Source organism: Bos indicus, chromosome 12 (genome assembly GCF_029378745.1).
Source record: "Bos indicus isolate NIAB-ARS_2022 breed Sahiwal x Tharparkar chromosome 12, NIAB-ARS_B.indTharparkar_mat_pri_1.0, whole genome shotgun sequence".
NCBI lineage: Eukaryota > Metazoa > Chordata > Mammalia > Artiodactyla > Bovidae > Bos > Bos indicus.
In genome coordinates this window covers 48,834,441-48,855,979 of record NC_091771.1, presented here as the reverse complement: position 1 = coordinate 48,855,979, position 21,539 = coordinate 48,834,441, and the positions used below count along the sequence as shown (strand labels likewise).

The 21,539-nt window shown below is 41.9% G+C and overlaps 1 protein-coding gene across 6 annotated transcripts in view; it reads left to right on the top strand.

The window, feature by feature from the left end:
• The window catches only part of KLF12 (KLF transcription factor 12), a 567,887-nt gene that overhangs the window by 29,919 nt on the left and 516,429 nt on the right, over positions 1-21,539 (top strand). The window contains exon 1 of one of the 6 annotated variants that reach the window (XM_070800621.1): positions 9,189-9,736. The exons of 2 other annotated variants lie outside the window; for them this stretch is intronic. The gene's annotated coding sequence lies outside the window, so the exon portion shown is untranslated. Of the gene's footprint in view, positions 1-9,188; positions 9,990-21,539 lie in introns of those variants that run through there. 3 more of the 6 variants (XM_070800620.1, XM_070800613.1, XM_070800614.1) reach the window with 3 other exon arrangements.

The following is a 21,539-nucleotide window of genomic DNA, read 5'->3' as shown; positions in this document are numbered from 1 at the left end:
AAAGGAATGGGTTTGGCTTTTAGCTTTTCGCCCTCTTCCTTCTGTGGAGGGAAAAAAGTTACACATTAAGAAGGCCAGCAGAAAAAGAAAATGAACTTGGGAGCCCTTGGGCACCAGAGAACAGCTGCACAGCCTTGAGCTCTAGCCGTGTGCCTTTGGACTTGTTTCACTGCAAGGGTGTGAGGGGGGCAGGTATGTATCTTAAGCAGACATTAGCTAGGTTTTCTGTTGTTGCAGATGAAGGCAAAGCAATACTTCATTGATCTAGTGATGTTTTTCCCTCCCTTTCCTCTTTCTTCTCTCATTCTGCCCCTATTTTCATTTCATGTTATTTTATTCCCATGTTTCTGGAGAGATTTTAATTTTTTCTGTCTCTCTCTTCTTCTCTATCAGTTATCTAATTTGTTATTTTTAGCTTCCAGTGCCATAGAATTAAATATCGATTTAGATGTCTTACACCTTTATCGAAAGTAAAAACAAGGATGAATTCCATAGTTTTAAGACCCTCTTTTCCCCTCTTATTACCAGGACTGAAAATTGAGGCAAAATTTCCTATTTTCCTTCCTTTCTATCCCTTCCCCTAAATACTTAACAAGATGTTGAATTTCAGAGTTTGGATGTGTAATGTCTTTCACAGCTGTTCCAACACCCATTTCCTATTGTAGCCAGATTCGCATCCTCTTAGCCAGGCTGTGGCAATAGCAGTTTGACAGCCCAAACATCCTGCCCACCAATGTCGCATTTATATTTCTAGATTAGAGTTCAATCGTTACTAATCAAATGATTAAGTTTCAAATCATTCTTGCTTCCTATCTTGTGTTTTTTTTTTTTCAAATTTCAAAACACTACCCAACCTGAGCAAGAACACTGGGAAAATAGCACTCTCATAAATGATGGTGTTATGTTAACCTGGTAAAATATTATGAAAATAATCTGGCAATGTGTTTCTAAAATAATAAAAACAAATTCATAATCTTCATTTCAATTACACTATTGAAACTGGTGGAAACTATCTAAAAGATACTTTTTTAAAAAAGAAGGTGTTTAATATAAGTACAATTACAAACATTTGGAAAAACTTAAATGTGGAGGTCAGTAAATAGATAACAACAATTCATTATTAGGAATAATAATGATATGGAGACTATATGTCAAGATCAAAAATATTAATAATAAAAATTGCAATGAAGTGATAAATCCCAAGGTGGAAAGCAGTTACCCATGTAGGGGGGCTTCCCAGGTGAGACTAGTGGTAAAGAACTCACCTGCCAATACAGGAGACATCAGAGACTTGGATGGCTTCTATCCCTGGGTTGAGAACATTCCCAAGAGGAGGGCATGGCTACCCTCTCCAGTATTCTCGCCTGGAGAATCCCATGGACAAAGGAGCCTGGTGGGCTACAGTCCACAGGGTCGCAAATAGTTGGACATGACTGAAGTGACTTAGCATGCATGCACGTACCCTGGGAGGGACAGGACAGGGATACAACTGGGATGACCACATCGGGTGGCTTAGAAAGTACTTATTTCTTAAGTGAGGGAGAGGCCACATGTGCATGATGTATACTATTTCATATACATGACACACTTCATGGTGTTAAGAAAAAAAAATATCCTACTCATCTTTTAAGTGCAACCTTCTCTCCAGTATTTCCAAACAGATAGAACTTCATCCAGAGCATTTTAATTGTACATTGTGTTATTGTTATTCATTAGTTTTATCTAAGCCCATCTTCATATGCTTAAAATACTGAGGCTAGTCCTTTGCATTCAGCATGAAATTAAAGTGGTATTCTGTAAACCATCTACACATTAGCTGAAGTAAACTGATTCATGGGGGTACAGTTTTCATTTGTAAAATTTTAAAAGCCAAGGATAGCTATAGTTCAAACCTGATAAGCCTTAATTTGTTATATTTATTTATTTTTATTTACTTTTACTTTTTGGGCTGTGCTGGGTTGTCACTTCTGCAGGTGTGCTTTCTCTAGTTGCAGTGAATCAGGACGACTCTCTAATTGTGGTGCATGGGCTTCTCACTGCCGTGGGTTGTTTTGTTGTGGTCCACAAGCTCTAGGGTGCCCAGGCTTAAGTGCAGTATACGCGCTCAGTAGTTGTGGGGCAGGGGCTTAGTTGTTTTGCCGCATGTGGGATCTTCCCAGACCAGGGATCACATTGTGTCCCCTGCTAGTGTTGGAGGGTCTCCCATGGAGGCAAGGATTGGTAGTGGCTTGCCGCCGGGATGGGGGCCCTGGCAGCAGCAGTCCTAGAAGCTGGCCCCTGGTGCAAGCCCTCCCAGAGGTTGCCATCAACCCCACCATCAACTTGCTATATTTAAAACTGTATACTATGTCTATCACAAAATTATAACTCCAATGTTTGCAACCGAAAAACTTGTGAAGTGCCATTTTAAAAAACAAATTTGCTGTGAATTTCCTCTCTCGTATTGAAAAATTGAGTTTTCATTCAATACAGTATAATTCTAATAAAACAAAAATTAGAGTTGATTAGATAATTTTGAAATGATTAAATATGATAGGGACAGTAAAATTAGGTTAAAATTCTTCAAAGCTAATATATGCCTTTATGTATAAACTTTTAGAAGAAAGTTGCTACAATTAATGATCAAAAGGTATTTATCAACACATGCCAGAATTTATTTTTAATATATGCACACAAATGGAAACTCAGGTTTTCTGCTGTATTATATTTTAGTGATGTCATTCTAATTTTAGTAATTATTTAATAGATTCAACTAGCACTCATTAATTACCTGTGCATGTGTGCATGCTAGGTCGTTTCAGTGTGTCTGACTCCTTGCCACCCTATGGACCATAGTCCACCAGGCTCTTCTTTCCATGGGCTTCTCCAGGCAAGAATACTGGAGTGGGTTGCGATTTCCTCCTCCAGGAGATGTTCCCAGCCCAGGGATCGAATCCATATCGTTTGCATCTCCTGAATTAGTAGGCTGGTTCTTTACCACTAGAATCAGCTGAAGTGAAGTGAAGTGAAGTCGCTCAGTTGTGTTCGACTCTTTGCGACCCCATGGACTGGAGCCTACCAGGCTTCTCAGTCTATGGGATTTTCCAGGCAAGAGTACTGGAGTGGGGTGCCATCAGCTGAAAAGCCCCGTTAATTATCTACTACATGCAAACTAGTGTGAAAAGAGGCTAAATAAATGGTTTAGATGTAGCTCTTGTCCTCAAAGGAGAAGGCAATGGCACCCCACTCCAGTACTCTTGCCTGGAAAATCCCATAGACTGAGAAGCCTGGTAGGCTGCAGTCCGTGGGGTCACTAAGAGTCGGACATGACTCAGCAACTTCCCTTTCACTTTTCACTTTCATGCATTGGTGAAGGAAATGGCAACCCACTCCAGTGTTCTTGCCTGGAGATTCCCAGGGACGGGGGAGCCTGGCGGGCTGCTGTCTATGGGGTTGCACAGAGTCGGACATGACTGAAGCGACTTAACAGCAGCAGCAGCTTGTCCTCAAAGGGTTACCTGTGATAGGGGAGCCAACAAAATTTAATGGAAGCAGAAAGATGTAAGTGCCTTAAGAATAAGTGAGGGAACTGACATTTGCTGGATGCCTGCTCAGGCATACCTCACATTGGTTCAAGTAAGCATGTTAATTGGTCCAGTAATAAATGTTAATCCTTCAGTGTGAGGGAAATATTACTTAAATAGGTAGAAAAATTGAAATTCAGAAAAAGGATAAAAAACCATCTGGTCAATGGCTGAGGCATTCTTTCCATTATACCAAAAAAAAAAAAAAAAAAAAAGCTCAGGGGCTTCCCTTGTGGTCCAGTGGTTAAGAATCTGCCTTGCAATGCAAGTTTCTTAAGTTTGATCCCTGGTCTGGTAAGATCCCACATGCCTCGGAGAAACTAAGCCCACAACTAGAGAAAGTCTGAGTGCAGCAATGAAGACCCAGTGCAGCCAAAAATATATAAATGAATCATTTTTTTTTTTTAGAAGCTGAAAGAAGGGAGAGATGATTTTTTTGATGATGGAGATGCACATATGTGTATGGGGCGTCAAGGCATCATTTTGGGAGTATTCCACAGGAGGAAAAAGAGGGGGCTATTGAGTAAAGGGCTTCCCTGGTGGCCCAGCCAGTAAAAAATATGTCTGCAGTGCAGGAGACCTGGATTTGATCCCTGGGTCTGGAATATACCCTGGAGAAGGCAAGGGCTACCCACTCCAGTATTCTGGCCTGGAGAATTCCATGGACAGAGGAGCCTGGCAGGCTACAGTCCATGGGGCTGCAAAAGAGTCAGACAGGACTGAGCCACTAACACCTTCACCTTCACTGAGAGTGAAAGCATCCAGGAAGGATGGGGCGTTACAAGATGTCCACATGGGCTGGAACGGAAGTATGAGATCAAAAGCCAAGTGGGGCTTTTGAGTATCACTGTATTGAATTGAAACTAATTTTTGCCACTTTAGGATTTTTAAATATAGGTATGCAATAATTAAGGTTTTGCTGTATAAGAGGAGAAATGGACCAGAAATTCAGAGTTGAGGGAGGACATGTGGGAATGTGGGCAGGGGGAGATGTGAATGAAAGTGACTCTGAAGGAACGGTGGAAAAGAAGAGACACATGTAAGGATGCGAGGAAGATTTTAAAGCTAAAATGACCAAAACTATATTGAGTACAACAAAACAAAGTTTTGAACGTCATGTCCCCCCTATTTCTAAATAGCCTCTCACTCAAATTGAAACATGTTGTTTACCATATTACCAGCTTTTTGTTTTTGTAGTAAGGCTTTCACAACCCTTTCTCATACTTAAACAGGAAAATTTCCCTTTGCTGTGCATTATTGGCAAAATTGACATAAGAAAAACAAACCAGGCACTGAAAACTCAATAGCACATATTCACTTAAGGCTTTAGGAAAAAATCAGGATTATATTCTTTAACTTATTTAAAGCTCTGAGAATCACTTTTATTTTCATTTCAAGTCAGTTCTCATCCTTCAACACAACTTTTACTTCTGAAAATGGACTTCATGCCCACCAACCCCTGGCCTAAAATTATATTAGTGTTAAATCACCCACACAGTCTTTGACAACACTGAGCCAACGGCTTAAGAACTTTACATGTACACAGATACTGAGTATAGTCATCACCTTAGACAAGTCAGGCTATGGGACAGGTGATACTCTTAATATGATACAAGATTTTCCATCACTGATACTAATCTTTCAAAGAGTAGCACAACTGGGGAAGTATAGGATCTGGCAAAAAGTTTCTGCGTAGGTAGCATTTGCGGTAACAATTTAAAATCTCTAGTTGTAAATTTAGCCACGTATTTACATTGAATTAGGTATATTTGCTTTGAGGATGCATGTGAATGGTTTTTTGTTATGGTTGTTTTTGTTCTTGTTCTTTTCCTGACCAATATGTTAGGGAAAAGAAATCCAATATTTGTATAGGATATGTGTATAAAAAAGTCAGAATTTCAACCTTCATCCTCTTTCAAACAGTTTTAAAAATATTTATTTGGTTGCATGGGTCTTAGTTTCAGCACGCAGGATCTTGGTTGTGATGCATCCACTCTCGGGAGCGCCTGGGTTCAGTGCCCGCCTGGTTGCTCCAGAGCTTGTTGGATCTTAGTTCGTTGGCCAAAGATCGAACCCTTGTTCCCTGCATGGCAAGGTGGAGTCTTAACCACTGGGTTACCACAAAAGTTCCCTTTCATCATCTTTAAATCATTCTTCTGGTATTTGCAATGCTGCTGCTGCTGCTAAGTCGCTTCAGTCATGTCCGACTCTGTGTGACCCCACAGACGGCAGCCCACCAGGCTCCTCTGTCCCTGGGATTCTCCAGGCAAGAACACTGGAGTGGGTTGCCATTGCCTTCGCCAATGCATGAAAGTGAAAAGTGAAAGTGAAGTCGCTCAGTCGTGCCTGTCTCTTAGCGACCCCATGGACTGGAGCCTACCAGGCTCCTCCGTCCATGGGATTTTCCAGGCAAGAGTGGGGTGCCATTGCCTTCTCCAGGTATTTGCAATACTAAAGACTAAATAAATGAAGTATAAAAAGTTAGGGAAACATGTTTGATCCAAGTCATCTGGGTTTTAAACAGAATTAAGTATCATAAAGAATTGGCATTTTACATATACTTTCAACACTGAAATTTGATTCTATAATTTCAACACATTCTTTCATGCAGACAGAATTATACATTGACAAAATAATTTTGTCATCTTTACATTTTCTGACTTTTCACATCCCCAAATACACATGGAAATAAAGAAGGGACTAAAGACAAAGATGTGCACACATTTTTGCCAGGGTATGTGGACCTGTTTCTTACCTTCCCTCTGTTATTTACACCTTAGTTTGGCTTCCCTGGTAGCTCAGACAGTAAAGAATCCGCCTGCAATGCAGGAGACCTGGTTTAAATCCCTGGATTAGGAAGATCCCTTGGAGAAGGGAATGGCAACCCACTCTGGTATTCTTGCCTGGATAATTCCATGGGCAAAGGAGGCTGGTGGGCTAGTCTGGGGAGTTGAAGATTCGGACATGACTTAGCGACTAACGGTTTCACTTTGTTTAAATCCAAGTTCTGTAGGAGATGGAATGACATGAAATGAATTGGAAATGTACGCCTATACACAGACACACTCACATATAATTGTCTCCAGCACTCTAACTCCCAAAATATCCTGCTTCTTTATTCTCTCATTGCTTTCATTCTTCCACTCCCAGCCCACAATGAAGTGATCCTCCCTCTTAAACTGTTTCCTTTTTATATCTGGGGAGTTGCCTTAATTTAACATTTGTATTCTTTCTTACTTCAATTTAACAAAATCTGCTATTTTTCTTCCCCCTAATACTTGGTATACTTTCCTCTTTTAACCACATTACATATATTCTAAATATTAACCTTGACCTATCTGTATTTTTCTTATCTCTCTGGTGTGGATCCTTCTATGTTATTTTCTATCTTCCATCATTCTATTAGCATGTCCACAGCTGGAGCCGTAGGTAGGAAATGCAGTTATGGAATGTGTTTCCAAGTGCAGAAGCACTTGCTCGAGAATATATTTATGGTCAGTGCAGCCCTCACAGAGCAAGAACTGCTAGTACAAGGAGTGCCACGATGACATAATTTCTTATAGCATCCTTCCACTCTTAAACTCACCTCCTCTCCCTGCCCCACCTAGAGGAAAACTTTACACTATTTCTAGTAGAGCCAAATTTTCCGTTTAAATACTGTGTGTCTGTTGATGTTCTATTGGTTTTCAAACTTGTCTTTTGACGATGTCTTTATCCAGATGCAGAGGAATGTAAAGGGCTGTTTACCCAGAGTTCAGGATCAAGCTAGGGTGTGGGGTCCTGGCCTGCTTTCCCCGGAAGAGACCCCGCCCCAAGGAGCGCCCCTCAGCTCCCAGGTTCCATTTTCCTTTGGGGGGTTCCTGATTCCCTGGCCGCATCCACGTCTAAGAATGTGGTCTTCCATCACCTTCCTGCTCCCGATGCTTTCCTAGTCTAACGATACTTCGCTCAAGGACTCGGGCACAATTATTCGGCCACTTTCACTTATTGGCTCTTGGAAATCCTAAGACCGGGACAGACCCCCTCCTCTCATGTGTCTCAGACGCAGGCCCACTGGAGAATCAGAAGGGGGCTGTGGAATCATCGTCCGGGCCGGACCACCTTGCCTAATCCTCACATACAGGAGGAGGCAGGAGGCATGGAACACAACCAGGCAGTGCGCTGCCTTTGTTTTCATGAATAACGCACACAGGGCCTCTAGAAGTGTTTGGAAAACCGCCACACGAAATGTAGAACTGGGCTTTTTCCTGGCTAGAATGCGTCCTTTCGCTCTCATTTCCTGTTTCTCGGCCTCTGTCTCGTTTCTCTTCCCACCCCTACTTCGTGCCACATTTGCAAATCTTTCTTTCCTTAATATAAACTTCCCCTTCGAGGCCTTCCCACTGCCGAAGTGGTTTCCCACGCAGGGCGGGCTCAGGGGCGCCGTGCCGGGGTGTCCGGCCACCCGGCGCCCCAGCGCGCTTACCCAGCTTTGCAAGAAAGTGGCGCACGCGATCGCCACCGCGCCCGCTCTGCTCCCAGCGCGCCCGCTTCCGTCCGCTCGCCGCCCTGCCCCCGCCGACCCTTCTCCGCCGCGCTGACCCCGCGCCCTCCCAGCCGCCGCGGGAGCACCGGGCCGCGCTGCCCGCCTCCTCTCTCTCCCGCCCCAGAATCGCGTCGATCCGCTCCCCGGGGCGCGGAAGCGGGGAGGGAGGGACCCTCGGGAAGGGCGTCGAGGACTCAGCTCCGGGCCGCTCGCTTCTCGGGGCTCCCTTCTGGGGCGCGGGGCGGGGAGGGCCGGACTCCGCTCTCCCGCAGCCCCTTGGCCGGTATTTACAGCTCCCACTTCCTGCCCAAATTCCGAGCGAGGGCGGGTATCCCATCTCCCGGGGGTCCGGAACTGGGCGTGCGGCTCCGCCTCGCCCCCATTCATCCCGCCAAGGTGAAGCGCTGGGCGGGAGGACGCCCCCGCCTCGCCCGCAACGTGCGTCGCTCGAGAACCCAAACAATGATTTCCCCACCGTCTTCCGCAACTGGCCCTGCACGCGCCCCACCTTCGCGTGCGCCCCCGCGCCCAGGGCACCGCCCGCCCGGGCTGCCCCGGCCGGGACCCCATTGTTGCCCGGCGCGGGCGATGCCCGGAGCCACGGGGGCGGTCCCCGCGAGCGGTCCCGAGCCGCCGCCGGCCGCTGGAGCCGGCTCCGCCCACACCTTTCCAAGTTAGCTGGTGGGTGAGACGCGGGGACGGCTCGGGCACCCGGCCCCCTCCCCGCACGTTTCCACCCGGGCGGGAGGGGACCGGCGAGGGCGGAGGAGGGGTGGGCCGAGCGGGTTCCGCGCTTTATTTGTCTCCAAATTCCCTTCCTAAGGCAGCCTAGCGGGATCTGGCACAAAAGAGGGGACTTTCTGGCGGCTCCGCGCGAGTCCGCTCCCGAGGAGTTGAAATCGGGGGTTCCTCCCGCGGGCCCCCCGCGCCCCGCGGCTCCCAAGGCGGTGTTGGCCATGTGTGGGTTATTTTGGGTGCCGCAGCAAGGTGGTGCAGGTGATCGCGAAGCGCGGCCGAGGCCGGGGGGCGGGGGCAGGGGTGGGGCGGGGTGGGGCGGGGTGGAGGCTCCGCGGACCCACCCCCCAAGCCGGCGGCCCGGGCGGCCAGGCGAGGGCCGGGCAGTGGGTGTTGCCTTCTACCTCTGCGAGCGGGGAGGGGTTAGTTTCCCACAGGAGATTTCAACCATCACACTCAGAGCCCGCCTCCTAATCCTCGGGCGGAGCGGCTCGGGGGGCCCCATTTTATGGCAATAAAGCGACTTAGCGCCTGCTGAGCGAGCCCCTCCCCGCCGCCGCCCCCGCCCTCGGCCCCACCCCGGGGCTCGCCCGCAGCGGCGGGGCTTTGTTTCTGGGGAGGAGGACCCGGAGCTCTTTTGTTTGGGGGTTTGGTGTTTTCACCACCCGCCCCCCCAACTCACCCCACCCTACCCCGCCCTACCCCACCCCACCCCACCCCACCCCCCGCGCCTCTCCGGTTTCCTGAGCTGCGGGCTGCAAGGGAGGAGAAGCGGCGTCTTGCAACCCCCTCGGCTGGGCCCCGGGGTAATTCGATGCGGGCCTGGCGAGGCTCCCCACGCTAGACCCGGGCTCGCGTCTCGGCAGCCTCCACCCACCGGCCCACCCTACATTTAGCGCATCATGTGATCCGGGTAAGTCATTTGCAAGTACAACAGTTCCCTGGGTTGCCCCCCATTCATTTCCTGAGAACTGCAGAGAGCAGCTGAGAGGCTCTACCCGTGCGTGTGCGAGTGTGCGTGTGAGTGTGCGCGGGTGACGCCGTGTGTGTGTGTGTGAGCGTGAGTGTGTGCGCGCGCGCGTGTGAGAGCGAGAGAAAGGGAGAGAGAGGGGGACTCTGGGTGAGGGAAAGAAAACAATTTCTCCTGCTCTGCAGCTTCTGTTCAGGTCTGTGCCGATTCTGTTTCTTATCAAAATAAACAACCCCCTCCTCTTTTTTTTTTTTTTTTTTTCCTGGTGCCATCCCAGATCAGACCGTAGTCTCTTAACGTGTTTTATTTTTCTTCTGTCATCTGCTCAAGTTAAATCATTTTGGTTGGTCTGTGTTCTTAAAGGGGGAAAGTGTTGGGAAGCGGGGCGGCGTGGGGGCGAGAGGGAGGGCGACGCTTTTGCAAAGCAAGTAGCGTCGGTTGGATTCGTAAAGAAAGGAGGTTTCTCTCCCCCCCCCACCCCATTTTTTTTTTTTTAAAGAACTTACCAAGTAGCGTGAATTAAGCAATATTTTTCTATCCCTAGTGGAATTGTTGTTTGCAGTGTTTGCCTGACAGTTGCCAAGGATGGGAAATAAAACACCAGGGCTGAATTGGGGGTGCGGGGGAGCTTGTGGAAGTAGTTTGCCCCCAGGAATAGAGCGAGTTGGGTGATGAGCTGCCCCACCGGGCCGTGTGGGCTGTGGGTGTGCATTGGAGAGAGCGGAGGGGAAGGGGTTAAAGCGGAGATGACACTGCTGGCATGAATAGTGGTCCTGGTGCCACATTCATTATTGTCTCTGGTCGTAATGATGTGTAACTGTCACTTGCTACAGTGCCTGGTCCGCGGAAGTAGCCGGGGGGCTGACCCGAGGCTGTTATTTTCAATTACGGGGGACCTGGCCGGAGTTGACAAGGGGCAACTTTGCAGGGCCACCCGGGCGGGAAGCCCGCGGAGCCGGCCTGGGAGCCACTTCTTGCCTTTAGAGGAGGACTCGTACTTGACCTCCGCGACATTAGTTGGTGTTCGCGTTAGATGCTCCCCTACGGGGCGAGTCAGTCCTGCTTTTCTTGGGCAGAGAACTGCCTATTAGAACTTTGAAAACTTTCATCTTTGGGGAAAAGGGTGGGGTGCACTCAACAGTTCAGTTTCGAAGTGCATTTGGGGCAAAAGCTTGGAAAAAGTACCAATTCCTTTGTTACATGCCCTGCAGCTTCCCAGCCCCCTTCACCCTGCGCTTCGAGTTTTGCATACTTTAATAGTAATAGCCTTAATTCAGCTGGTAAAAGCTGACTGTGTTGAGTTAGAGAGTATTAGTACAACGGAATGTGTAATCTGGATAAACAGTTTGCGTGGTTAATATTGTCAGCTCTCTAATTTAACTGTACAGATGGTTTAAGTGTCGCGCTGTATGGATTGTTTTAGGCAATTCCACTGGCTAATAGGATCCTCAGCCGAGCCCTCGGATGTTTTGTTTTAAATCAGCTTTAATATTCTCTCAGTTTCCCTGAAACACCAGGGAGAGGAGCCGCTCTATTTACATTTAGTGCATGTGCATCTAGTGGCTTCGGTAGACATCTGCCAATCAACGGACGTCATTCTGCAAATCCACCTAGACGCCTGCATGCCCTCTTCCTACTGGAGGATAGAGTTGTTCAGCTAAGTAAATGTCTTGAAATGAATTTGGTGATTTTTAACGGGCAGCAGCTTGTGATGGGGGAATAGGAGTGGTTGCTTCGAAGGCTGGGTGTATTCCTTCTTCTAAGAAAGGCTTTTTGAAATTGGCATTGAGCAAAAACAGTGACCCCTCACCTAAAAAATAAAATAGGCTGGTAGTGCTATTTGTAAACCTCATTCAGATGTTGTTTACATTTTTAAAAACCACATAGAAATGGGTTATGATAAAGGGGTATACTTTTAGGCTAGAAAATGTTTAACTTTAGCAGCTTGGAAATGAGATGTTGAAGGACAAACATTCGGTTGCATAAGTTGTATCTTTATGGCTGCAGCCTGGTCAATTGGAGTAGCTTAAACTGAACTGAACTGAACTGAAACTCCTTTGAGTTGGGGGGAAAGAGTTTTGAGCATACCAGAATTGACAGGAATCTGTAATGTAAATAGGAAAGGGGTTTATTATTTTACCTTCTATGAAATATACTGAAGCTGGTAAAAGTTGGGATGGTTTCACAGAACATTGTAATAATTTATGCCCTAAAATTGTATTATCGCTGTGGGAAATAAAGAAACATCCTTGAGGGGTTTCTTTGTATTTTTGAAAGATTTCAGTTATTCAGTAGTTTCACTACTAACTGAAACATTAGTATTTAAACATATTTAAAAGAAACTTCTGTCAGTTAAAACTTTATTTTGGAATGCTTTGAATGACTATTTACTGAATGAAAATGGTTGCACTAATGGCCGTTTAATATATATATTTTTCTTCTGAAAATTCCTTTGCCACAGCTGAATGTCCTTTGGTAGAAAATTGGTCCTGGTATAGCATTTGAGACCTTGACCTTAGCAACTCTTGGCTGGTGCTTGTTTACTACAGCTGCAGCCTATGTGTGTACAGAAAGGGAGGGACTGCAAACACTGAAGCACTCTTTCCCCAGGCCGAGGGAAAAACAAATCAGGATGCTTGACAGTCTTTCCAAAGAGCACCCATCAGGCATGTAATAGTGTTAGTGTTCTGGTCATTTAAAAAAAATATATGTTCCTGGGGAATTACTTCCCAGCCTCCTGGGAAAGGTAAACATTCTCTTCGGCAGACTCAGAGTGGGTCTTAGATGTCATATCCTGAAGCAGGCTGCTATCAACGTAATGAAATAATTTAGTCTTAAATGCAGGTGTGTTTTCTAAGATGACATAAGGGGTTAGGCCTTTAGGCCTGTATGGCAGCATTTTGAACTCAGGCCCGTGTTGGTTAATCTGGAGTGTTGAGTATCTTGAACAGTGAAGTGATACTGCTAGCTAGATGAGCGTGTAAACGTCTTGGACATTTTCATGGTGGTACAACATGGAATGTGTGGAATTTCATGTTTATGCAAATTAACATGAGGTTAATCACATTAAATTGGGGGGTGTCAAATGGTTTCTTTATATCATGAGAGTAACAGTTATCTTCGTGTCAACTTCATAAATCTAGCGGTAGATGATTTAATCATGTATTAATGCAAAATAGTTTGTAATCCACTAGAAATGGCACAAACTTATTTGAAAAGTTATTCTTTCTTTGAATAACTTTTCTTACTTGTGCTTCCATGTTGATTAATGAACACGAGCTAAATATTCCAGAAGAGTTTTGTTCAGAATTTACACCATGATTATCTTTTTTTTTTAAGAACACAACTTTCATTTTTGTAAATAATTCCTAAAATAGGTTGCTGTGGCTTACCTTTATCATTTATTTACATTTTGAAAATCCCATAGGGTACTATAGTGGAAATTTCTGTATTTTTGCCCAGTGTTCATTTATTTTCCATTTTAAAATTTATGTTTGTTTTTTCAGCCGACAAATTACGTGCGCCTTTCCATCCTAAGTATGGACAAAATGTAAGAGTAAAAATATTAAGATTAAATCACTGGCAGCACCCTATAACCACAGCCTTAACTCATCTACCACAACCAGGGCTCTCAAAATCAAAACGCAAGTAAACAGATGGGCCTTCCCCTGTGCCCAGAAGGGCAGTAGCCTTAGGCTCTGTGAGACCTGCTTGGTTTCTAGGTCCCAAGCCCTTCCAGAGATCTGTCTGACTTCAGCTGGCCAGAATTCATTGTCAGGGCCTAGACCGGCCACACCCCATCTGATGTCAGCTTTTGAGTTTTTGCGGTAGGGAACACATGCTGTGGATTAAATGGTTACTTTCTCTATATATTCTCAGTAATTATGTTACAAAAGGATTTTTCGGTTTAGGGTGTTTATTGTCATAAAAGTGGCTACTTGAGTAGTCCTGTTGCCCCATAAAAATTTGTTTTGGTCTGTCAGTAGATTACAGGATACCCAGAATTCTCAGAGATGGTCTTTCTTCTGTCTTTTTTTTTTTTTTTTAACTCAAAGTCATACTTTTCTTCTGTGGCTCATTTGATGGTGTATATTTTTGAATATTTATTAAAAGCAGTTTTGGGGCTGGTCCAAACAGCATTGCTGTTTAGGTACAGATGGAGCAGTAGAAAGCCCTTGCTGCTTTATTGCTGTGTAGAAGATGAAAAAATTATAGAGCTTTGAGAAAGTTTTCCCACCCCCATCAGAGGCAATAGAAGCTGCCACTGTTACAATTTGCTGCCCTTCACATCCAGGAATTGTGTTTTATATGCTCCATTCACCGTATATATATATGGCTTTTCACAATAATTGCTGGCATGATGTGTATATATGTAGTATATATAACTGTAGTCTATTTTAGGTACGTACATATGTATATATATGTATATATATAGTATTTATATTTATGAATGTGAGTTTTTATATTCTCTAGTTATATTGGTATATACCCCATATATAAACTGTATATATTATGACCACGAATTATGGTAAAAAGCCCTCTTCCCACTTATATATAAAAAAAGAAAAACAGGCAAACTTTGTTTTGTTTTTTCAAATTCTATATTGGGGGATACTACTTTCGCTTAAGTTTAACGAGCCAACTTATAACAAAACATGAAAACAACCCTGCCCCAAAGAAAACAAAGCAACTGACTTAAATGACAAGGAAGGTAAATGATTATAAAGCACCAGATAAATAACTGTAAAGGAAACCTTCATTCATTTCAGAATTGGGTGTCTGCTCAGATTATACATCCTGGAATCAGGACTGATTTAAGTGGCAGAGATACTGCAGCTTGAGTGTTGCTCTCTCAGTTACTAACTCTGGATGACCTTGATTACATTTTTTAACTCTTTCAAGCCTGTAAAATGGGAAAGACAGCATGCAAGTTTACAGGGTGGTGGTGAGGGTAAGACGAAATAGTGTAGGTAAAAATCACTGTATAAACCTCAGGAACTGTGTGACAAGTGATTTGACAGAAAAATCTCTCCCTCCCCAGCCCCCATCCCCTGCCCTAAAAGGGACGAACTTTCCAGTCCCTCAAAGTGAGCATATAAATTACACTTATGGAGAAGGAATTTCCGAGTGTGGGTAGAAAACTTCTGGCAGTCAAAGGTCATGAATTCCATTCCTGTCTCACCAGAGATTTGCTCTATGACCTTGAGAAAGTCACTCTTAAAAAGTTTCTATGTAGCTGATATAAAAGTTACTGACTGTTAATATTTATATAATGCAGGTGAAGCATCTGAGCTTTTTCAAAGGAAGATACATGAAAATAGTTTCTGTGATCATTTATAAAAAATTGAAAATAAAGATCAACAAGGATTATTTAGAGATTATAAACCTCCGGGCTACTTCTTCAGTGAGTGAACTGAAACCTCTATCAGCTGGTCATTAGAAATGCCCTTAGTTTTTTTTTTTTTAATGGAATCATTAAATTTGTGCTGTTGTACTATAATTTAGAACCATCTATTGAACTGCAGATCCCCAGTTAAGCCAGGATTCTGTTGATTAAGCTATGTCTGATTTATGGTTGAGTCTCTTGGTTAGACTCAAACATTGTTGCAATACAGCATATGCACAATAAAGAAAGGTAGTGATGGGGATCTTAAATGGGTATTTGAAAATATACTGCCACACATTTTCTTTTATCTGTGCACATTTTTCTGCCGTGTGTACTTTTTTTAAACACACACATTTTGGAGAAAATTAAGAGCAATAATAATTTACATAGTTTTTCACCGGCTACATTTTCTCTAATTAAGAAACACAAGTTTTTTCACACTCTTTGCTCTTAGACTCAAAAGTAGCTCATCAATATAACTCTTTCTGTGTCACACATACACCTTGCCCACCTCCTGTTCATGTTACAACTATCACTGTAAACATCACTTTCTGTGATAAACATCATTTATCATCTCTTGCTTGTAGAATACACTGGGTTCTAGGCTGTAATCTCTGGCTCCATAGCATACGATATTCCTTCTGATGTAATTGCTCCTTGATTTGTCTTGTCGCTTCCCAGTAATAAGCCCCTTGAGAGCAGGAAATGAATCTTCTTCATAGTTCCTTTCTTGGCTTCGAACATAGTGACTGATCATATAGTGCTAAAAAAGTACTTACTAAAGAAACTAATTGAGAACTGTCCATATGACTGTCCTTTTAGTAACCAAGTGCCAAATATCATGGTCATTTCCTATCTATATCTTTTCATTTCCAGTAAATGTATTCACCTCTGTTAGCCATTCCACAGTTCACTGCATTTTTCTGAACTTTTTCCTCCTCGTAGTGGAGTTAACTAATGCTGAATTGAAAACCTTAAGCAACCCAGTTTCTAGCCATCTATGTGGGCAGGTTGGTTCTTCACGTCTTAGTTCACTCATTGATAAAAACAAAAACAAGAATATGTAATGTCAACATTGTGGGATGTTTTTGAGGGTCAAAATTGTGGTAATGCCTGCAAAACCTCCAATATGTAGAACCTTGTACGTATTTTGTTGTAGTTGTCACTAAATCGCGTCTGACTCTTTGCAACCCTGTGGACTACAGCATGCCAGGCTTCCCTGTCCTTCACTATCTCCTGGAGTTTACTCAAGACTCATGTCCAGTGAGTCATTGATGCCGTCCGTCCCTCTCATTCTCTGTCTCCCCTTCTCCTCCTGCCCTCAGTCTTTCCTTGCATCAGGATCTTTTTTTTTTTTTTCAATGAGTCGGCTCTTCTCATCAGGTTGCCAAAGTCTAGGAGCTTCAGCATCAGTCCTTCCAGTGAATATTCAGTGTTGATTTCTTTGAGGATTGACTGGTTTGATCTCCTTGCTGTCCAAGGATGTCAGGAGTCTTCTCTAGCTCTGCAGTTCGAAAGCATCAGTTCTTTGGCATATTTAGTGCTCAGTAAATATTAGTCTGCTCAAAAGGTACCAACTTCCAATTATAAGATTAGTAGTTCTAGGGATGTAACATGCAACATATTAAATACAATCAACACTGATGTATGTTATATACAAAAGTTGTTAAGAGTAAATCCTAAGTTCCTACCACATCACAGAATTTTCTTATAGTTTTGTATTTATATGAAATGTGGGATGTTTACTAAATTTACTGTGGTAATCATTTTATGATATATGTTACACTTTAAATTTCTACAGTGTTATATATCAATTATATCTCAATAAAACTGGAAGAAAAAAACTTTAATCTCTTCCAGTATATTGATTCCTCTCTTAAAGGCAGCTGTTGGCAAAATAACCGCTCTGTAGTGTGCGACTGCTACAATGCAGAAATTAGGCACTGTGCTTTTCCAGTCTTAGGTTACTTAATATGTACTTTTTAGTAACCAGGCATGTATAGTTGACTTTCAGATAATTGCCACTTGGAATACTACATGTGGAGACCCCTAAACTGCCTTTTGTACAGTGGATTTTGACTTAGGAACATCAGTTCATGGAGGCATCTTTTAGCTCTTGTAAGACGGGGCTGTCTGCCAAGTAGTAGTCTGCCCCCTCCTGCCAGCCATGATTTTGCTGTTTGTGATAATAATTTCAAATTTGAGAATGTTGCTGCTCTTTGCCTTTCATTAACAAACTGAGTAGAAAAAAGGGAAAATGAAATTCCTGCTTCAGGTTGTGAGAAGACCGAACCAAGTGTCAGTCGCTGTGACTGTCCTTTCAGTAGCTAAGTGTCAGATATCATGGTCATTTCTTATTTGTGCCTTTTCATCTCTAATAAATATATTCACTTCTTTTAACCATTTCCCAAGTCACTATATTTTCCTGAATTTTTTTTTTTCTGCTTATGAAGAGAAGCCCAGTTGAGACAAAGAAATCATTAGGTGTGCTGAAAATTGGTGAATCTTTATTGAAAATGTTTAATGGAGGTAAGCTAATAAATTGTAAAAAAAAAAAAAAAAAAAAATATGATAGAACATACAAAATGCTATGCATCTGTTTTTAATAATGCCATTTAAAAGATTGTGTATAATTACAGATTTTGTAATATTCCTTTGGGAAAGGGTGTCCTTTAAAATGTCAGTCTAAACCCTTAACTTATACATATTTGAGTTTTGTACAAGTTTGTCGGAGTACATTTATATTAGAAACATGAGCTTCCTTCCTTTGTTTATTAAATATTCATTGAGTATGTATGCATGATATTATGGTTTCTGTTTTATAGATGTGGAAACTGATTTTCTGAGTCATGTCTTCATTGGCAATAGCCAGTTAGCTTTAAGCAGAGATTTGAAGACTGAAAAACCTTTGAACTATCTTCTGTGTTATCCCTATCTCCCTTCAGTATTAAATATGCTATTCCAGTTAGTCTTACTGTAGAGAATTAGAGCACAAAAATGGGAGTCTTAGACAAATAGATGTTGTCTTTAGAGGCTGTTTTATTTTACTTGTAGATTAAGTTGATATACTTTTACTAGAATACATTTACTAGAATATCTACTTCAGTGTAGAAGCCAATTCTGTGTTTGCTGATGTATGTACTAAAACAAATGGAGACAATCCAAAGAAATTATTTTAGAAGGCAACTCTATAGAATGTTCCATAATGTTAATAGTAGACCAAGAAATTCTGGCCAGTATGCATTTCGTATTTGATAAAAGCTGAAAGCAGGAGGAGACGGGGACAACAGAGGTTGAGATGGTTGGATGGCATCATCGACTCAATGGACATGAGTTTGGGTGGACTCCGGGAGTTGGTGATGGACAGGGAGGCTTAGTGTGCTGTGGTTCGTGGGGTCACAAGGAGTTGGACACGACTGAGCGACTGAACTGAACTGAAAGCTATTAAAGTCAGAGACATAATAAAAGTACTAAAAATGTATTATCCATGTTAAAAATGCCTTACTTACTCATGTGACTTATGCTTATTTAGCTCCTACCATGTGTCTGGATTTATGTATGAAAGTGGGTAGGACATCATCAATTGCTTGAAAATCAAGTGAGGGAGGTAAGGCTTATGCAGATAATTATAATTCAGGGTAATTTGTGATACATGGATCAAGTGCTCTAAGATGTTTCAACAAAATGTAGGGGAGAAAAATTGCTCCAATTTGGGAAATCAAAGGTTTCAAGTTTTTAGTGGATATGTGGCAAAAGTCCTTCATGGAAAATGTTTACTTTATAGAAAAGAAAAAGCAAACCTGCCAGAGGAGAGCTGTTTTGGCATCTATGGTGATTTCACACCTCCTTTTCTGTTATCTTTTAGAGCTGATGGCTTTTGGTGTTTTGGCGAACCTCTATTTGCTGTATTACCAGAAAGTTTTCTTTTCCAAAAAATAGATCCTGGGATATGCTTGGCTAGTATGCACACAGTGTTAACAATGAATTTTTTTTTGATTCATTATTTATTATTATTTCTTGAAATTAAAAAAAAGTTTATTTATTTTAATTGGTGGCTAATATTGTGGTGGTTTTTGTTGTACATCGACGTCAATCAGCCATGGGTGTACATGTGTCCCCCCATCCTGAACCCCCCTTCTACCTCCCTCCCCACCCATGTTACAATGAATTTAGAGAAGGTTTATTTGGATAATAAAAATAATAATGATGGTTGATTAATAAAGTTAAAAAAATACAGTTTATATGAAGCTGTCTAATGAAATTTTTTTTCATATTGCTGAAGAGGTTTGATATATATTTTATTTATAAACGATGGGAATTTTAGCCTTGACTAAAAGCCTTAACATATAAGTATAAAATCTTTTTTTCTACCTAAGATCAATGAAAGGGAAAGCTTTAAAACTGATCAGTTTTACAGAAGATTAGAGCCAGTTGAAGGGATATTTAGAAAGGAACTTTGTTAGAGTGGTTGAATATCTGAAGAGGGCTCTTCTGTGGAATGTGCATTAGCTTTTCTGCTGTAGGTATAAATACAGGACACTTAAGCAAACACATGAAATACTTCATTTTGAGAGATCATATAATAAGAAACAAATGAACTCTTAATGAGTCTATAAAGAGCATTGATGGAATTTTTATTGTACACTGAGCCGTCTATTGAGTATATTGGGACTATACCAAGGCTCTAGGCAGAAGCAGTTGTGTTATATGTATAAGTAGCTTTGTAATTAAGACAGTTTAGTAGAATACCTGAGAAGTAGGGGCCAGCAAAAAATTTGCTTAGTGCTTTGGGGTTCATAAAGTGGTTTTAGTTTCATCCTTACAATCCTGTAAAATAAGATTATGAATATAAAATAGCTTGAAGACAGCCAAGTAAAAACTAGAACCTTGATTTCCAGTACCAGTAAGATAATTTATTTCCATTTCATTCCATTGCTGTCTTCCTACTTGATTTTAGTTTTAACCAGTGGACATTTGGGTAGTCTACATTGTATATAGAGGTGCTGCTGCTAATGTTTAGCTTAGATGGGCTATTCACTGAGTATAATTGGGTATAATTGGTTGAATTTTTATCTCCTTCTGAAGCATTTTTAAGGAGTATATCAAACTCCATATATAACAGCTTGGATAGATCAGCCCAGTTAATCTTAGACGAGACTAGGAATGCATTCATATTCTGAAGAAAGTTAGGGAGGTGGTTCATATCAGGGGTGATACTAGGTGCTGAGAATAGTTAGATAAATAAAACACGGGCTTTGTCCTAATGTATAGGTGGATTGGGGAAAATAGAAAGCACAGCTGAATCCAAAGGAAGGGCCATGCTAGTGTATCCTGCTTCAGTTTATTTTCTTCGTGTAGATCTTTTATGTGCCTAAAAATAATACCCTGGAGAATCTTAGGTTTCTGTTTTAGTCTCTTTTAAGTACTTTTAATCTTAGCAGAAAACCTTTTTTTCCATTTAAACGTGATTTTCTAAGTTTTTTCTTTTTTCAAAAACTGTATATTGCACATTTATTACACGTAAAATGTTTATATACATTTTAAAGATATTCTTTAATGTTTACAACCAACTCAAAGCTAGATATTTATGGTATCTAAGTGTGAATTCTTTCTTTTTGACTAGTTTTTTGAAGGATTACCACTTCAGCTCTATAGGAAATAAGCTTTGTAGAAATTCACTTGTTGAGCAGTGTTTACAAATATATCTCTTTGTTAAAAGTAGGTGCATGAGTGTGGAGACTTTAAACTTCATTTTATTTTGTATATTTTGAAAGCATGTAGTATTTTTATCAATAGCATTTTTGTCTTAGTTATTACACAGTAATGGTACATCTTATAATCAGTGGATACAATGAAATACGGTAAATGTCCACTTGTTCATTTTTTTCTCCTGTTACACCATCAGCATGCTCTGTTAGGAATGAGGACATTCTCTTATAAAATTGTGATACTATTATTACATCTCAGAAAACAGTAACTCCATAATGTCACCTAATATCCAGTCTATATTCAACTTCTCCAATTGTCCAAAAATGTCTTTTACAGTTTTTTTTTATCCAGCATTTAATCACATTTCATTCATTGCAATTGACTAAAATTTTTATTACTATTGTGTACCATCTACTCAGTAGGGACAAATTTATTTTGTTTTAAACCTGCCCCTCCCTCCTTATCTTTTAAGGCATTGCTGTTCATTTTGTTTCATCCACTTTTTTTGTTTTTATTTTATTTTTGGAGTATAATTACTTTACAGTGTTGTGTTGGTTTCTGCTGTATAACAGAGTGAACCAGCTATATGTATACATACGCCCTCTTCCTCTTGAGCCTCCCTCCCACCGCCCCCTTTCCACCCTTCTAAGT